The following is a 20,175-nucleotide window of genomic DNA, read 5'->3' on the forward strand; positions in this document are numbered from 1 at the left end:
TTAGTTTTACATAAATCTATTTTGTCAACAGGTTCCACACAAATGAATTAAGTACATCCAACTTATTTTTTAAAATTTATTTTATTGCCAACACATTCAGTGAGCATTTGTGTAAATCCAGTCCAAAATAAAACACAACAGCTCATTAGGGTTAGTAATTAACAGTATGTAGACAGATGCAACATCAAGACTTTAAATTAAATGTCTGTATCTGCCAGAAATAGAAGGAAAAAAAAAAAACGCATTGAAGATCACATAACACATTGATAAGATGACACTTGAGTCATGCACATGTGATGCTAGTAAGGTCTGTGAGTGTTTTTTTTCTTTTAGTGTCTAAAATGGATAGCAAAGTTGCTATTTGCAATGATTGCTTAGGGTCAGTCCAGTAACACAATGCCAATGAAGTGCTTTCCTTTAACAATGCAAAGTGAAGTGTCCACCTCAACAGCCACAATTTTAAAAAAAAAATTATGTAACAACAACAATAATAATAATAATAATAATAATAATAAATAGTCCACTGATATTAGCAATCAAAGAAAATTACATCACCATCCCAAATAAAACTTTAACAAAACATGCCAACATTATGGTCTAACAATAAAACAGCTTGTCAGCGTTCAGTTTTTTTGCAACAGCACAGCAGTAACCATTTAACACTCGCCACTGTCAACATTTATTTTACCAGTGTTTGGGCAAAAAACTTCAGATGTAAACATTTTAACATGGAAACAATTGTTCGTCTTTAAAAGTCCACAAAATATACATTCATCCTGCATTCCCAACTTGGATGATCTGATATCCTCGTGTTGGTGTTGTTCCCAGACCATCATGAAAATGTTGTTCCAGGTTCAACATTGCAAGTGACCAATCACATTGTTGTGACGTTATTCTATTCCAAGCCATTCGTGCATTTATGAAATTCCAATGTTGCAAGGACAATATCAATTCTGCTTACTGTTTATTAAAGGGTTAGGGTTAGGGTCAGTTGATCAGCGGACAGAGGCGGTTTCACGCAGCTTAAGTACAGTTTTTTGTTTTACGCCGGTTTTTCCCGAAGTCGCAAAAGTATGACGTCACAACATTCTGATTGGTCACTTGCAATGTTGATCCTGGAACAACATTTAGTATGATGATCTGGGAACAACACCAACACGGGGATATCAGATCAACCTCCTAACTTACCCTTATTTTTAGTATGTATTGCAATTACCTTTACAATGCACACAATGTAACACAAACTGAATATGAACATATTTCCACCTCATAACAATATGCCTTGAACGCTAATATACACACCACCCTTCAACATTTCTGGTGCAGTATCATCTCTCAATTAAATCCTTTAAATCTCAATACTTTTGATTGTCTCTTAGCTTTCAGTCTTGAGGTTAACTGAGATTCAGTGCATATATCCCACCCATTAAGAGTGCACATGCAGAGGCCAGGTCTTCCAGGTCATGCAGGACACACTAGATGGTTATACCCACATCGGCTGGAGGAGTGCTGGCATCAGCTCTTTCGATGGTAAAGATAGCAAGGGTAATTTGTTCCAGCTCCCTCTGAACAGCTGTAGCTTAGACACAAAAACATAGAAAAATGGCATCCAGTTTTAAAAAAAAGAAAGAAAAAGGGCCAAAGCTACCCTTTAATGACGTAAACACAATATTAGGAACATGCACCCCAGTGCGCCACTATTTCAGACTACAGATTCAACGATAAATATAAATAGTTTGGGTATACAAGAAGATTTCCCAAAACATTTAAACAGGTTCCATGAAAATTACAACAACAACAACATTACAACATGCAACAACATTAGTTATTCAAAATTTGGTTTAATACAGATAAAAAACTAAACTAAAATTACCAACCAATTATTCTTTGAAGAGGATGCTTGAGTCTTCATTCAGGTAAAAAGGTAGTGCCCTGAGGACACACTCCCTCCCCTTTTCAATGGTTTCCTTCTGTAGAGAGTGGCAGAGATACAGGAAGAGAAAACAGAAATACTTTAGGATGACTAGGGCTGCTCAATTAATCGAATTTTAATCACGATTACGATCTGGGCTTTCAACGATCATTAAAAATGACTGAGCCGATTATTAGCCCCTCCCTCATTTATCCGCGACACCTTAAAGGCCGGTCCGTGAAAATATTGTCGGGCATAAACCGGTCCGTGGCGCAAAAAAGGTTGGAGACCGCTGATTAAGAGGACCCGAGGGAAGCTCGGAAAGCTAAGCAGAAGTTATTTGGAGAGTGACTGCCGTTGGTTGAAAAGAGTTAAAAAAAAAAAAAACTTCAGTGGTGTTGCACACTATTTTATATTATTTTTTAAAGTCATTGTTAACCCTTTAAAGCCGGTCAGAGCAGCACGCTCCGTTTTGCGTAACTATTTTTAAATCCCTGTAGAACCTGAACCGTGTAAGCTAGGCAATAATTTGTTTTGCATATGAAACCGGAGGAGTTGTACTTACATCTGATGCCATCAGCTTGTCCTCGGTCACGGTTTCGTTCCACATATAGCTTTGCAAAAATTGCATAAAAAGCGCTTGCAGGAACAAAAACATAATATTCCAGAAACACGCTTTGCCGTTCCTATCAGCTGTTCGTAACACTTCCCACAGTGAAATGATGCACATGCTGTTTTCTTTGCAAATTTGCATCATAGGATTGTTTTTTGTTTTTCCTGCAGTATATAAAAATTGCTGTATCTCCAAAATAAAACTATGAAGACATTCAAAATAAATTTCCTGTGGTGGGAAACTATTTTTTGCAACATTATTGTATTTAAAGTTTTGAGGGATAAACCTCTTAAACTTCTCCAAGTAGAAATATATGTAAACAAAACAAAAGCGATTTTCAATTTTTTTTTGTAGTTTATTGCACTTTTTTGCAATTTATGTAATTACTATGGACTTAATGCATACATATTATTAAAATATGGGCTATAACAGTTGTATTGATGTATAGCAACTTGAAATGCTCCCACAAATGGCACTATAGCATGTAAAAAAATAATATAAGCTCTGGCGGACTTGGTTCTATAGTAGGTCTTAAAGGGTTAAATAAATATCGTCAAATAATCGTGATCTCAATTTCAGTGAAAATAATCGTGATTATCATTTTTGCCATAATCGAGCAGTCCTAAGGATGACAGAAACTCACATTATACGCAAAATGAATGACATAGCCACTGCACAGATAGACATGTACACAAGACCAACTAATCATCACATGGACATGAATAGTTAACCTGTTGGGCAGGGTTTCCACCACATTATATATGTCCATAATGGAGGTAAAGACAAACTAATACATCATCTTTTTTGCATTCAAAACATAACATAAAAACATTCACTTCTGGTTTAACCTAAATCAAGGGATCAGATTTTACATATGTTTAGGTAATTTAAATTTTCCAACGTTTTGAGTACCAAACTTTGTCTTGCTTAATATAAATGTAAGTGCACTGTGCAGCTACCATACACTAGCTGTTTAAATTTGAAAATGATCTTATTAGCCATAATATTTTGCTACCAACAGAATAACGCACCTGTGTGGCTGGGGCCAAAGTTTGTCTAATTTTCTTCCCTGCAACGCCTCCTTTTTTCTTGAAGACTTTTATGAGCTGGTCAGTGTATTGGTCAAGTTGTGTAAAAAGCCTTGGAACATGTGCAGCAGTAGTAATCCTCACATATTCTGCTTCCACCTGAAAATATGTCAACAAACACAACATACTGTACTGTAAATATACATACTATATGTACACATATACAAACTAAAACTAATGTAGAAAGACCTCATTAAAGCTATAATTTTAACACAAACATTTACACAAAATGCTAATGGAGCCATTACAGCTTTTATTGTTATTTATCAAGTTCCAAAAAATATTGATCACAGCTGATCTGAAAAGAATTTCATGCCTCAGGCCCTTGAACTGCAACCTTTACCATGGTTCAGATGTGGAGACGAAATAACAGGGGCATGGGATGGGTCACAAAAGAAAACTTAACTTATAAAACAGTTTTGTTTTTAAAAGTATAACAGTTCACATACCACATACAAGCTCAGCAGTACCACATACACCACATCAGTATAGGAGGGAGCAGGTAAAGGCAGGATCTGAGATTTATAAAGTAAAACAAGAAATTCATTACTTAATTTCAAGAAGAAAATTATTGTTTGAATTACAACTAAATAAAATACTACTCAGAAGAAAAGCAAGAGATTGACACTGCCATGTGCTAACTTTCTATAGAAGCAATTATCACCAGGTCTGTCGACCTCCATTGTCTGTCCACTCATATGTCTTGAATAATTTTATTAAAAAAATTAAGTGTGTACTTTCACAAACTGTAATTTATAACTACATTGATATGTATAACTCCGCTAGGAAACATGCTGTATTTACAGACCATTTTTACATAATACAGATTACTGATAGAGCAGAACAATGGTGTCACAGTGGCTTTCGCCCTTGACTTTTTGGATTTTAAATGTCACTTTATGCTATCCTTGCTATCCTATTCGATATTTTCGACTCTCGGATTACAGAAAAGGAATCCCAAGAAAGCAAATGGAAAAATAACCCCTTGAAAGAATAACCCCATGAACCCCTGTAGCTAATCCCTTAATAAAACAAAAAACAATAAAAATGTTTCTTACACAGTCCACAAAATAAGCATGTCCAGGACCCAGTAAAACTAATGTAAAACAAGCACACGCAAACGATATAACATGTCTTGTAAGACAAACGCAAAATATAACCATGCTGGATATATAGATACTACACAACATAGTCAAAGAAAAAAGTGGGCTTACCTCTCAAAGAAACAGCAGCTTGGCGCCAAAACAGCCTTTTTCAGTTAAATTTGAAGTCTTGCGCATGAGCAGGCACAAGCCGTGAAACCTTCTTGTTCTGCGCGGTTTCATTACAACTGTTTTTGCATTACTGCCACCTTGTGGATATACAAGGTATATCGATCCTCATTGACTTAACTTAAATGTTATGCGATCAAGTAACACATTAGTATTATGTACGTTGAATAATAGACACAATTACGTAGACTTGATTAGAAAAACATATGTTAACTTAACAAAAACATATATTTTAAGTAAAATGAAAATAAATAATTAATATACACTGAACAATCCACCTCATTCATTTTTTTGAGTGCAGTACAGTGACCTAATTGACCTTTTCTAGGCTTCAGTCACACAGGCCTCGAAACTGGTTAGGACTCCCTGTGAATCTCACTTGGGAAAAATGTGTATTCTCCAAATGGTTGGTTGCTGGCTGTTGTTGGGTAAAATTGGTTGCAAAAAGGGTGCAGTGCCATATACTTCTGTGACCAGATTCACGTAGCAACTGGCAGCAATAACACATGAACTGTTCGGGGAATACACATTTTTTTCTTAGTGTCTTTATAGGCTCTGTGTGTCTGGGGCCTTAAAGGGGGAACACCAGTCACTTTACAGATAACATGATCAGAACTACTGCTGCATTGTTTTAACTTATATAAAACCAACTTTTCTTTCCACAGAAAGCTCTAAAATATAATAATTTTAAAAGTGAGGCTTTTTAATGAATATAAGGTGCGTATTGTCTCTCCTTTTAGCTACAAGCTTGGTTTGGATGTTGGAACTGGGAGTGACTTCACAGACAACTTTACTACTTGAGAATGCTCCTGTGGTAAATTTGGAAAAGCAAGGAAAAACAAGATTTGTTTTTCTTCTTAGCAAGGTAGAGCCATTCATGCGTCACTAGCAAAACAGCGCAGTGCTTGTTTTTTTTTTTTTAACTCTTAAAGTCACTGCTGCAGCACGTTATTGGATAGAGCCTGGTCAATGGGCTCCATGTGGCCTATTTAGCAAGTCAAAAATATACAGCAGTGGCAGTACAGATCGAAAGGTTTAACAGTTTTTCTGCTGTTTTCACTGTGTTCACAGTCGCTGTCTTGGATTGTTAAGACCTGGTTGGCTTCTCAGACTTTCCAAGTTAAAAATCCTACCTTGTGGGGTGTTCTAGTTGAAAATTCTGACTGGGAACTTTGAAATTCAGACTTGGACTTCAAGTCGAACTAACATTATATAATACACAGGTTCAAGTTGCATTTGGACAATATAGGACCAGACTTTGAGAAGGTAGTGTGTTAATAGTGTATTGGAAAAATAGTCCTTGTTCTGCACTGATTTTGTCTTTATTTTTGTCAACTATGTATCATGACTGTAGCAACATCTTGGTAGCAAACCTTTATTATTTATGACCTTGCTATTAACCATGTGAAGCCTTTTTTTGGAGTGTGTGTGGTTGTGTACATCAGGTTTCTTAAAGCTCTCAAAAACTCCTGCATCAAATATGATACACTAGGTGTTAGTGGGTTAAAAAAATACATTAATCCTTTTGTTTTCAAGTTTGAGAAATAATTTTTTCACAGTTCTGTAGTCAAGAAACTTCTTTGAGTCCTCTGAATAGTTTGTCTCATTTGTTCTAAAAATGCACAAACCACAAATAGGTATCTGCCTTGTCCTCAAACCACTACAGTTGCTATATCTCAATATTTCAAATACTTAAAAAAATAAACAAACATGGTGTTCGTTTGTTCACCTTATACCTCAGGTAACCCTTCTGGCCATCTTGTATAGTCATTATCTGTAATGAAATCATTGACTTGTTTTGTAGTTGAGGCAATTAAGAGTTACATCATTAGAGTTGGCTTTCTTTTCATTTAGGCTTAGCAGGCTGCATATCACTTAGTGGCCTTAGTTATTTGCTGCTTAAGTAGAATGCAAAAGGAGCAAAATGTAAAGTTGCTAACAAAGCCAGCAGGGTTCATTTCAGTGAGATGCAAATACTGTTATGCAGTTGCAAATGCACTTTTTTTTGGATCTCTTTAAATCAAGCAAGCACGTTGTTCAGCCAAGGTTCAATGGGCCAAGAGGTCAAAAAGACAAGAGAATAATTTACTAGTTGTGTCAAGCCCCTGTGATTGAGTCGTCATTCTGGCTTTGGGACTTGATTTGTGGCCTCTTTGTGAAAAGTGGCATGTGGCTGTAGGTATGCTCACTTCAGGGGAGGTGCGCTTTCTCACATCTCTGGTCCAAACTAGCACAGTGCTGATAACAACATGGGATATTAATCCTCAGCTGGTGAAAATGATCATGCGGCAAAAAGAAAAACCTTGGTGGAGGTGTGAAACAATTAAGCGTCCCCTGAAGCGAATTTGTTGCTAAGTGTGTTTGGCGTCCTTGCCAGTTATATAGAATGTTCACATCTATTCATGCAGAGTGGTAAATTTTTAAAATAATGTTTGCATCATAACGCTATGTCGCCTCGAGAGGGATGATTATTCTGTCATATTATTGCCGCCCAGACTCAGCCCACACACTTCCTTTGCCTTTGCTGTAAGGATAAAGCACAGTTCCTGTTTTTCTGGGACCATCTGTAAGAAAAAACCAGCCCAAAGTAAAAACGATGACTGCAACTTGGCAGAAGATTAAACGGGCCCTCTGCAAAAGCCATTAATAATTCTCATATTTTGGAAACAGACCATACATACAGAATCTGTGGTATTTAATCTCCCCTCTCAGCGAATAAAAAAAAAGGTCAACTGGGAGGGAGAGACTTTTTTTTCCTTTCCCAACCCAGAGTGATGGGCCTCGGTTTTCCAAGGCATCCCATTTGTCTGTCAGGGCTGTGAGCAGAGCCAGTGATTTAGTTTCCATCACATGAAGCTCATGTCCGGTTGATGATAGTGCCAGGCGAGATATGGAGAGAATTTGTCACCTGGAGCTTTGACAGGGAGATAATTGCTGATAGTTAGCAGAATAATAGGATATGCGCATTACTAGCCTCACAGGGTTTAGGGAGTATTTGTTGCTCACTCTTTGGAACATAACTTCCTTCATCATTTCAGTACTGACTTTGTTTACACAAGGATAATTCAACCTAATCAGGGTGAAACAACCAACTCTGACACGACAACTAAACATGCTAGCACTTCTTTTTCATTATAGCGCTAAAACAAATTGGTGTTCTTAACAATTTAAGATATAGCTTTGAGTTTCTATCATGTACAAAGCCAATGTGACACCCCTTTTTTGGGGAACCATGTTGATTTCTCTGTGGCATAAGTGACTGTATATAGATGACGGGGTGACGTGCTAAGTTATTATCTAACATGCGCAAGCTTGGTTAACAAGTAGCATACAAACACTGTATGGGTGCATTGAACAGACATAAATGCATGCTAATTATGGCTTTGTAACTTATAAATTAATTTTAACCTATTCAAAAACTGTTTCAGAAGAAACCAGCACCACTAGCATGGTCAAGGCCCAGTTGGGAGTTGGAATTAGCAGAGGTGAAACCTAGCTGTTAGCCATAACTTCACGCATATTAAACTGGTTACTAATAAAGGTTTTCCCCCGCTACAAGTGTAAAAAATGGTAAATTAGCTATATTAGCTAAATTATTTTTTGTACCAGCCAGTAAACGTGTTTATTTCTACTCTAAGGGACATTTCATGACAGCTAATGAAGAGTGACACCATTGGCCACTAGAGGAACTGCAGTGTTTGGTTGCATTTGATTCTTAGTTTCTGCTCACCCATTCCACCAAGTAAATAAATAAACCTAAATAAATAAACACAAGAAGTACAAGAAAGAACAGCCTGACAGGTGTTATGGTCCAGAAGTAAATTTTATAATTGATTTTGCATGCAGAGTCATACATACAGAAGTGAAATCACAATGTTTTTGCCATGCACTACCAGTGACACACCTCGCTGCATCCGCCTGCGTGTCATTCTGAATATACACAGGTCAGGCAAAAACCCTCTGGCCCATCAGCAGGGCTCTCACAGCCTCAACACCTCTGCCAAACAGCATCCACAAACAACAACTCTGCCTGTGGCTACAAACAAGGCGAGGCACATCAGAGAATAATACAGAACCATTTCAAAATCATCAGGAGTTTCAGTTCTCTATAGTTTAAGTCAAAGGTTATTTTTCTCTCATTACTTCTTGGTTAATCCACTACTAGTGCCAATTGTAGCCTCCAAAGTGCAGCAGTCAGTGAACATGTCAAGTTTTGGCTGTTTTGGATTTCTTACTGACAAGATTTCCAAAAAAGAAAAAGAAAAGTCTTCACATCCCCAGATTGCAGCTGGTCTGGGAGTTCATCTGGGGTCTCTTAATGTTCTGTCTCAAGGCTAATTTGGACATGGTTAAAACCATTCAGCCCAATTAGTTTGAACGAACGAGCCGATGTAGAGTGTTTCTCTGAAGTTGCGCTGTTGCCCAAAGTGCTTCTTGATTTCCCTTCCTAATGGCATTGGCACCGCACTGAGAGGATAAGTGTTGTGTGTTTTACATTCTTTTTAGATATAAGACAATGAAGATCTTTGTTCAAATTTAATTTGACCCAAATGTTGGCAAGATGTACACACAGTTTTCCTTGAGTGACTTACAAAAGAGACAGGTCACATTAGACAGCTGTAATAGATGGAGCAGCAAAAGGAGTGTTGCAGATAAGGGAGATGTGCCAGAAAACTCAGCCGTGGGGGTTAGGGAATTATCTCTCCATAAAAGCCAGTGTTGGGTCAGAGAGCAGTCCCGAACACCCACCACCACCCCAACACCCTCCGCTGTCCTCCTGTGTGTTAACTAACGTTCAACAGAGTGCTGCCTGAACTCGGGGCTGGCAGAGCCACAGAGTTGGAACCGAACTCTCAGCAGCTCTGTGACCTGGATGAACCTGAACCTACCGCCCCTCAGTGGGAGATGGGGAACTGCTGAAGAAGTCCTCCGAGCCAGCGAGAGGCTGATTTAGACAGATTTACCCCCCTCCCAGCTAAAATATAACTTTGAAATGAAACACAAATTATCTCTGTTGGGAGCGCCGTGAAATATTTATTGCTGTTGTTTCAGTTGGTGTGGTTTTATGTGCCGTTTGTGTATTGGATAGTTAATGGTGTGTATTTTCCGCTCATTTGTTGTACTCCTTTTTTTATTCTTTCAAGGATACACGAATGAATAAATCTTTTTATCATACTAAAAATTGAAATTATGATTGCTTTTCCAAGAGCATTGCAGTGATGGATGGCAATACTGCAGCCTCTCCTGGGCTTAAGGGCCATGGACATCAGTTGCTTTAAAATAATGATGTGGCTTCTATTGTCAAAATGGGAAGAGACTGCAAAGCATGCAGGTCCCACCCAGTAACAAGACTCAGCCCTATGACTTGCCTCATTCTAACTAGGCCTAATGAAGGGGAGGGGGCTTCAAGAAGTCTCCAGCATTCAGCCAGGCATTACCGATTAGGTCAGTGGAACGGCCGCTGGGCTGAGCGTGATGGATGACTGGTGGAATGAGTTTCTGCCTAGCGGTATTGTGAAATCTTTTCATTGTCACTGACGGGGCCTATGAAGGGGACTGATAAATGAGGGAGCAAGTGTCAGAAACGCCCTTCTTTGCCCTGCTGTGGCTTTAATATATCTCCAGCTGCAGAGCAGAAAGTATTGATAAAAGTTTTAAAAATAACCACAGTCAGTGAGAGCCGGGCGGCGCAAGGTGGAGTTGATTAAGGCAACTGGCTGCCGGACCAACGCAGGCTTGGTCACTGTAAATACCAGCAGAGGCCAGTGGCCGTGCTGAGAAGAGGGAGCCGCTTTTTATGTGGAACGGGTGTTACCTCAGTGACACGGTGCTGTGATGAATGTGTTGCCTCCATCTGGTTTCAGCACATGTAATAAATATCTGGACTCATGTTTGACCTCTCTCACTTAGCAGCCACATCTTTCACATCCAAAAGGGAATCACGATTATGGCTGGGTGGAAGATGGGGGTGGGGGGCTTTTTGCTGCCGGTATTTTTAGTATTAGCCCAGTTAAATGCACGGTCCATCTATAGCTGCAGTATAACAGGTCAAATAGATCTTTGAAATGATAAAACTTTGGTTAGTCCCAAGACCTCCAGGTGACATTACCTCTAAAACGTAATAATATTATTTGTTTTCTAATTCTCACACTCAAGTAGCTGAGATTCGCTATAGTTCATCTCTGTGTCATAAATAATGTAAAATAATAAACAAATCATTTAAATTTAATGTTGATTAATTTCCTCTTGATCCACCCATGGATTCCTAATTTTAATCGACTAATTGTTTCAACACTACCCGCAACAGATTAGTATTAATGAAACAAAAACGAGAAAATTATCGACTATAATAAAACATTCACGCAGGCACCGCTTTCCTTTTTTCTCTTCTTCCTGCAGCTTTGTGGTCTGACCTTGCAGCTTCTGTGCTCCATCCATCTTGGGCTGTTTAGCCATTTCACTGGATACATACTGCGCAGATTAACACAATTCATCACCACAATCATCCTCGATTCATCACCCTTCCCAATGAATGTTTTGACATCTAGTTAATTTTCTGCTGATGATTTATCAAATTATAATTACCATACTCTGAAGGAGTCATTCATTATGTTGATACATGATAATGATGCCAAAGTGAATTGAATTTTAAGTAAGTTCTCTGTGATTATAACATATGCATTATTGTGAGTAATGCCTTAGAATTCGGTCCCCTCCAGCAGTAAAAAGTCTGCAGTGTCTCTTAATGTTGTGACAATCGGTGCAGAAAAAGGCTGGTTATTATTTCACATTTTTTTCTTGCAACAGCATCCAGAGCATAGAAAAGTTAGTCATGGAAAAAACTCATAGGTGCTTTTTTTTAATTAAAAGGCTCAATACTTCAGTTAGGCCTTCAGTTATGCTCCTGGAGAACAAAGATTTTAATAGCTCCCAGTTAGTGGCCTGTGTACAGGCACTTTATTAGCATTGTTCACTGGTCCTTGCTACCATTGCTCTAAATAAATACATACTGGTGAGATATGTATATCACAAGACAAACTGTTCATTTATTGATCTTTTTTTATTTCCTTAAAATTGTATTAATGGAACTAAACAGTTAGTAGGGCTGCTCCCTGAGCCTGGTTCTGCTGAAGGCTTCTTCCTGTTAAAAGGGAGTTTTTCCTTCCCACTGTCACCAAAGCACTTGCCTATAGGGGGTCATTTTATCTGCTTTCTATGTATTATTGTAGGGTCTTAACCTCACATTATAAAGCACCTCAAGGTAACTGTTGTTGTGAATTGTGTTTCTTTGCCCTGTTTTCTTAGTACTCAGTGATATTTTGACAAAAAGTACTCAATTTATAATGATTTAAACCAGAAAAGCAGCATTTCTTCTTGATAGAATAATGACTTTGTTGCATTAGTGGTCTGATCACGGTAATGCTGATGTAAAACTTTCACTGCACTCTGCCCTTGTCCATTTCCATTTGCTGTCAGTAGTAGGCAGACCTGGCTTAGCACCTCTTTCTTTGCCGGCTAATCGGAGGTGACTCAGATTTAATTAATTGTGTGTCATGTGTTTGGTATGCAAAAAGGAGGAATCTATTATTTTGCTCAGTACAAATGCACGTCATCACTCAGGTTATGTTGTAGGGAGATCAATTTTAAGTGTTTACTGGGAGCTATTTGAGTCAGTGTGGCTGTCCCCTGTGCTTTTAACCACAATGGCTTCCATTTTTTCACAACTCTGATAACATGAATGCAAACAAGAGTAGATAGGAGATGATTATGATAGCCATCGTTGAATTGCTTGATGATTGATTACTTTTTTGTACACCTATATGCGAGTAGCACTGCCTTTATATTAGAAGACTGTTATCTTCACAGGAAATGTAGCCCAAATAAGTTTTTAGCAAACTGCTTACAAGTTTAACTAGAAATAAGCAAACTTTAAAGGGTCCTTAATGCAGCAGCATTGATGTTTTCTTCGTAGTATTTGAATTTCACTGAACTGCCTATGATTGGTAACTGTTTACACTTGTGAACCTATTTATTACTTCTTATAGACACTGTAGAGTTCCTCTGTGATTTTTCAAAATTACAGCTATAGTTTGAGTCTGTATGATATCATGAATGTGGTATAATTCTCAAAGACACAGATCTGTGTGAAAACCAGGATTTTCCTGTTTATTATTGATCTTTTTCCCTATTTCTAAATAGTATTTAATTAGCCATACATTTCCATGTTACTCTTGTATGTCATTGATGCTCAGACTGTGGCATTTCGCCTCACATTATAAGTCAAAGCAGCAGAGTGATGCAGTAGTTAACATTGTTACTTTACTGCAAGAAGGTCTGAATCCAGCGGCTGGGTCTTTTGTGAATTTTACATGTTCTCTCCATGCAAACACCACAGGCTGAAGTCAAAGTTCGGACATGTAAGTTAAGTTAAAAGATGATTCTTTATTGGCTGTACGTGTGAATCTTTGCCTGGAATAATCTGGTCTCCAACTTAAGTTTTAGCTGTGATAGGCTCCAGCCTTCTCTATCCGTGACCCCGAATTGGATAAGCGGAAGAAAATGAATGGATCGATAAAACAAGCCAACATCTGTTATCCTGATAAGTCATTCATAACTTCTTAACCTCTCACCTCTTTTCATATCATCCTCTTTGTCTTCTCCAACTTTTCTCGCCTCCCAAGAAATGTATGGGGGGTAACCTTGTGAGGGCTCACCTCACCTTTCCTCTGCAAGCTTGTCAGACCCAATCTGCAGTCATTTGGTGTGAAATGTGTGCTTTGGTCCAGGCCTCTCAAGGTCAGGTCCTGGTAATAGATGTTGCTTATTCATCTGTTTCCTGTGTCTTTTCTCCCTCCTTACACAGCGGCCTTTGTTTGCATAAATTGTTTGAAGATTTACTGTAGTTCTTAAAGGCTCTGAGAAATGTCCCCCTGCTGCCTAGGCTCAATATGTCTGCCTCACTGGAGGCCCAGCGCTGATGACACACTGCTGGTCTTAGACAAAGACCTGTTTTTCCAAGACTCGATGGAGGGAGCATCTCCCTGCATAACAATAGACCTAAGACTTGAATAAGACTTATAGTCGCTCTTGTGTGCTCTAAATAACACTTAAAATGGCTTGTAAAAGAAAAGAGAAAAAGAGTAAAGATGATTTAATTTTGTATGATGTACATGAGTATTTCGTCCCTTTCTGAGGCCAGCTAATAAATACAACAAGTACCTCATCCATTCCAAAATGATATGCATATCAATATTTCCTTCTCCTAAATCTCCTAAATTGCCTTTTTTTTTGGCAGAAAATCCTGGCAGTAGTACAAATCTAAATCAGAATTTCCAAGAGCTACAAACATCTCCAAACTAGAGGGAAAAAAACTTGAATATTGGCTGAAGTTAATACTTTACAAGTACATTAAGTATCTGTTTCGCCAGTTCCTGTGCCGCTGCAGTGCTGTGTGCCCTTGATGGCTGTCACCCAAGGTGCAGATAAACAATAGGCTCATTTGAAAACAAAGAAATGATTATGGGGGACGTTTAATCCCAGCTTGACATGTCAGCAGGCTGCATGGGCGACAGCTTTCAAGAGAGGCTTTGAAGTGGCAATCTTTTCAGATTCTTGGCTCATTACACAATAAAGAACACTTCACATGTAGCTGAAGTGGGCTGGGAAATGATGGTTAATGATGTTTATGGGCTCCTTGACTTGCAAGTGAATTTACAAGATTGGCCGTCATGTGGCTAGCTGGTTCTTTTTGAATAATGGAGAGGTAAGGCAACAGGAAATACTTAGTCACTCAGGAAGTATAATCTGTTTTCACTGCAAGCAAGCAACCAGGTTGGAAAAAATAGAATAGAATAGAATAGAATAGAATTCAACTTTATTGTCATTGCACATGCACAGGTACAGGGCAACGAAATGCAGTTTGCATCCATCCAGAAGTGCTTAGTGATATAGATATATTACAATAAATATTAGCAATAATATAGATATGTGAGTATATTACAGAAATGGGTCTATTATGGTATGTTATAATGTACACGGTATGAAGTATGTTGTGAATATTCTATAACTATAAGTATGTACAGGCTGTAGTGAGTACAAGCTATGTACAGGATATGAACAGGATATAAATATGAAAAACTATACAGAATATGAAATAAATAACTTTACAGAATCTGGGATATACAGCTATACAGAAATGGGAACTATGCAAGTTGTAAACAGTTGTAGGATTAAAGATTATCGAATGTACAGAATGATTATTTACACAGAGCTATACAGTAGTGCAGTTAAGATAAGTGAGGGTGTAGATAGTTTCTACAGAGGCTATATAAAGTGCTAGTGGTTGTGAGTGGTGGTTCAGTCCATGTTATTATTGTGTTTGAGGGTACAGTTGTCCATTGTGGGTGTGTGTATGTTCAGTCCATGAGTTTAACGTGGGTCAGATGTCAGGAGGCAGAGTTCAGGAGTCTGACAGCTGTGGGGAAGAAGCTGTTCCGGTAAAAAAAGGATTAGATTGCGAGAAAGTGAGCCAGTAAAACTTTTTATGATCAAAACAAGGAAACTGTGGCTATTAAACAAATAGAGAAAGCAAACATACTGATTCAAATACAGACAGAAATTAAGCTCCTGTCAAGTCACTCCTCTCACTTGGATTATCTTCACTGAGTCCTTGAAAAGTCTTTTCTCAGATGTGTTGAACTCATATAATGGCTTCCCCTCGGCAGCAAATTGGGTATTTTACTCCTTTATCATCTCCAAACAATAGTCCTGATCTCCTTGATCATGCACTGTGAACAAGTGGGCAGGAATGTGAATGACGTGCCCACAGTAAACATAAGAAATGCACCTGTGAGGACAATGTGCTACGGAGGAACAAAAAAATGCACACAAGGCAGCTGGAAACCTTTTAATTAGTGCTAATTACCTTAGCAGAGGAACGTTAAGAGGCTTGAAAGGATTTGTGTCAGCGTGTGAGAGATCAAAGATTGAGGTGGTCACGTTTTGTTCTGCTGAGTCAAAAACTCATAAGGAGGGTGATAATGGGGCCCAGGAGACTGGAAACCCAGGTGGTGGTGTGTTCAAGTCCCAGAGAAGTCTTAAAACAATCATATAGTTATTTTTAAAGCATTAATTCAATGTGTCTTTCATAAAGACATACATAAGATTTACATTTAAAAGTGATAGCAGATATTTCTGTATTGATTATTTAAGTGTAAAATGATATCAGCTAATCCTGTCACTCAGCGTGTTTAATTTTAATGATTGTATAAGCCAGAGGAGGCAAGTTTTCCAGTCACAACCCATCAAACCAACTTGTGTGATGGTATCTGCAAGTTTTTTTCTGGAGGTGGGTCAAATCTAGCTCAAAAGTCGGTCCCCTTCACATCCAATTCACCGTCACATTCTTACCTACAGGCAACCTCTGCTGAGCCCCGGTCATTAATCAAAGCAGAGTGCTGTCCTGACCTCAGCCCCTTCCCTTTGAAGTGCTCTGTCCTCTGCAGCATGAGGAAATCATTTGCTGCCTGATTCAATGAGCCATCAGTCGAGCCAGCAGACCTAATGACATGTGAGAATATTAACCTCCTACCACCAAGAGTGCTGCTGCTTGGGAAGCAGTCTATTATTCATCCAAGGTTTTACTCAAACCTTTTTTACAGCCCTGCTTCTGTGTTAAACCCTTTTGTAACTTGTAAGTTGTAACTATGAAACCATCCAGTGCTAAAAAAAAAAAAACATAAAAACTTCACACATGAAGCGCTGCCTTATTGCTTATGCTCATAATTTATTTTATTGCCTATCTATTTGCAGTGATGGGGTTGTAATGAAAAAAAAAAGTGATGCATTACACATTACTTTTCTTCCAAGTAATGGGACACTGCTCATTTTATTACTTTCACATTACCCTGTAAGATGACCTGAAATGCACCGTCACACATATGATTTCTTTTTGTTTAGGTGTTAGGTATGATCACAAAACTGGCAACACAAAGCAAAGTTGAAAACCAGCTCAAAACCAGACTTCAAAGTGATCGCTACAATGATTCTAGTGTAGAAACATGTACGGATAGAAATGGAGCCTTGAATGCTGTGCTAACTGCCTTTGTTACTTGTTACTGTCCAGATGCTTGCAAAAAGCCAGTGCAGTGTTACCATTGTGCCCCTGTCCTTTTGTGCAAGAGCAAAATAAATGTCCATATCTCCATTCTTTAAAAGTTATGGACTGCTCTGCTGTTTTCCTCGAACCAAAATCATATGATTGTAGTCTAGTGCAAGAAGAATTCTGTCTGCCCTTAATTTAAAAGAGTAACCTCTGTAACCTAAGTAAGATGGCTGCAACACATTCTCACTCCCAAAGTGTAACATTTTACGCTAGGGCTGTGCGATATGACCAAAATCTCATATCCCGATATAAGAATTATATCGTCCCGATAACGATATAAATCACAAAAATGTAACATTTTCTGTAAATTGTGTGAATCTCGGGCAGCTCGACTTGCGGGAAGTGTTTCCTGCTGCGCGTCATGTTGCTGGAGTCGAGTGTTTTAACCGATGCATGAAACTATACATTTTTAGACATAAGTTGTAACGGCCGCCGTTTTCTTTGTGAGTATTTATTACACGGCGTGCTGCAGGGAAAAGCCTGTTCTAACGTTTGAGTCTAAGGTCTATTTTTTAGCACCTGGCGGCTCTTTTTTAATTCTTATCTGTAAATAATCTGCTCTTTCACGTGATTCAGTTTATTTTGAAAAGTCTCAACAGGATCTTGAGCTTTATTGTGAAAGGTTTATGTGGAACATAAACAAGCGGACACGCGATGCTGTTACCGTCGTTGTTGCTAACCACAATGCATAAAAACAGGCGTTTGTCAGTCCGTAGTGTGGTTATATAAAATATAAGAGAAAGAGAGAACTTTAAGAAATTAATATAGCCACTACAGTGACCATCAAAACGATGAAAAAATATTGCCGTAAACAGTTTATTTTGCGACACCACGAAACAAACGATAGCGTAAAATGAAACGATAGACGTTTTTATATCGTTATATCGAACAGCCCTATTTTACGCTAGGTGACAAATCGTCGGAATATTACGAGTCCCTATATTACGAGTTCGGAAAAATGAGGGAAAATGAGAACTGTTTGGAATGAATCTACACATGTACTTAACATAATTGTAAGTGTAATGTGATTACTGAATTTCGTACAATAACCCCTTGCACTACGCATTACTTCACCTACTTCACCATCACCTAACAGTACTTATTTTATTCAACAACATGTAAAACCATGTAATACAAAAGTGTTTTCTCAGTAAAAAAGGTTTGCACAGCTGTAGGGTTACTTTTCTAAAAATACAATCTAAAAGGTCTGACTACGTTTTTACACCCAGAGATTATTCCACAGTTACACAGTTAATATTCAGGTAAAGCCGAAAAAGATTGATGGAGACAAAATGAAGTGCTGCATGAGTTCCAAGTCAAGTGAATTTCATTAAAATAGCACATTTTAAAACAACAGAAGATGACCCACAATCAAAATAATGATATAAATGTGATAAATAAAGTTAGAATAGCTGTTTAGTATAAAAAGGTGTATTGTTTGTGTATGTTTTTAGCACTTTTAATATAATATGAATGATATATAGATATTATATCGATATTTATAGATAGTTAAATGTAGATAGGGACAACCCCAGTGACAAAATATAAAAAAGTTAGATATCTTAACATAACCAAATAATGGCTCAAATGGTAAATATAGAAATGCAACTTGGTGCTTTTAAGGTGGAGGTGAAAGACAAGGCATGGATCTGACGGAGAAAGCAAGGACACACTGAACATCAATCAGTAGCAACTTGTGATGAGAATTTCCTGCTTTATTGCTGTCTTTACTCTGAATCGGGCTATAATTTGCTTTATTGCCTACTTATCTGTATTCAATAAAGTTTCTTTTTGTTACTCCATTGTTTACAAGGGGTGACTACATCGGATAGATTCACACATTTGATGTGGCACAGACTCTTATTCCTTCCTGACACAGCCCTTCCAGGAATTTTTTATCGCCTTGCAGTCCTGAACAAGGAATCTTCCAATAACACGCAAATGTGTTAACCTCTACACACATATTTATATGTGGTAACTTTGGTTTTCCATAATCATAAAATCTATAAAATCAAACGCATTTTTGCAGCCAGAGGAGTCGCCCCCTGCTGGCCATTACACAGAATAAACAGATAATTCTATGATTACTGTGTAAATACTTTTTAGATGTTCTACGGGACTGCTTATGATTTGTTTGTATTGACATTTTTGTTTAAACAAACCCTAAATCTTCAGTTATGATGAGCTTTCAGAGGCGCCATTGACTATTTTCTAACCTTAAATGACTATTCTGCAACATATGTCTTAATTTGGCTCAAAACCATTAAAAAAAGACTTTAACCAACAATGTCATGTCCTTAAATAGAAGGTGAAACCTTATTTTTCTACAGCCATGCTCCTCCGTGCCATTCATTATAATTTTCTATCTCAACGGGCAATCTGTACTGAGAAGCATCCAGTCCATTACACACATATGAGTCCCATCACTCCTGCAGTATTGACAAATTCATCAGGCATTTTTCTCTGTGCTCCCTGAGCAGAATTTAGATTCAACTGCCATTCCCAACCCAGAACGGCCTTGTTAGAATACAAACATGACTTCTCCAGTCTCCAGCTTGTTGGGAGCTCTTACAGTGATGAGCCATTACCTGTCAGTGAACAGAGCATGACCTAGAGTTTATGCTGATTTGTCAAATCGAAGACAGTGTCGACTAGAAATGCATCTGGCATTATTTGACGTGTAAAAAGACAAGTCTGATATTTTATTTTACACAAGCAATCGGACCTTTAACTACAATATTTACAGCTGGTAGACAAACAATAGCAATACACTGCAGTCCAATGTGGCTGATTGGAGTCACATTTCTTCTCGTTCTGTAAATATATGACCAGGAGTGGCTCGATTTTAGTTTCCACGAACTCTTGTGTGAAATTAGAGTAGCACTAAATGTGCCAGACTGATTACCAGGTACTCATTAACTTTGTTTGAATGTTTGAATGCAGATAGATAAAACATATATGAGGACATTCTCTCAGCTTCAACTTGTGCTTGAGCTTTTTATCGACTAACTGTGTGCTTTGAGTCGTCAGCAATGTTACAAAACAGATTTAGATGCCAGTCTACAAATGATCCATAAATGAAAGAAATTAACCCTCGATTGGCTACATAATTAAAAAAAAAAAGCATC

At 38.1% G+C, this 20,175-nt stretch overlaps 1 long non-coding RNA gene across 2 annotated transcripts; it reads right to left on the reverse strand.

Moving 5' to 3' along the window:
• Nucleotides 1-667: 667 nt before the first annotated feature.
• On the reverse strand, nt 668-4,951 carry LOC146663718 (uncharacterized). Of its 2 annotated transcripts, none has more exons than XR_014913059.1 (5): nt 4,828-4,951; nt 4,063-4,128; nt 3,557-3,712; nt 1,878-1,970; nt 668-1,579 (listed from the first exon to the last, which is right to left on the reverse strand). It is a non-coding gene; the product is annotated as an uncharacterized LOC146663718 (long non-coding RNA). The 2 variants fall into 2 exon arrangements; XR_014913060.1 differs by lacking the exon at nt 4,828-4,951 and adding an exon at nt 4,672-4,808.
• Between the last annotated feature and the right edge of the window lie 15,224 nt (nt 4,952-20,175).

The sequence above is a fragment of the Rhamphochromis longiceps genome, linkage group LG8 (assembly GCF_057381845.1).
Source record: "Rhamphochromis longiceps isolate RC_006_pf linkage group LG8, R_longiceps_female_GT1.1, whole genome shotgun sequence".
Lineage (NCBI taxonomy): Eukaryota > Metazoa > Chordata > Actinopteri > Cichliformes > Cichlidae > Rhamphochromis > Rhamphochromis longiceps.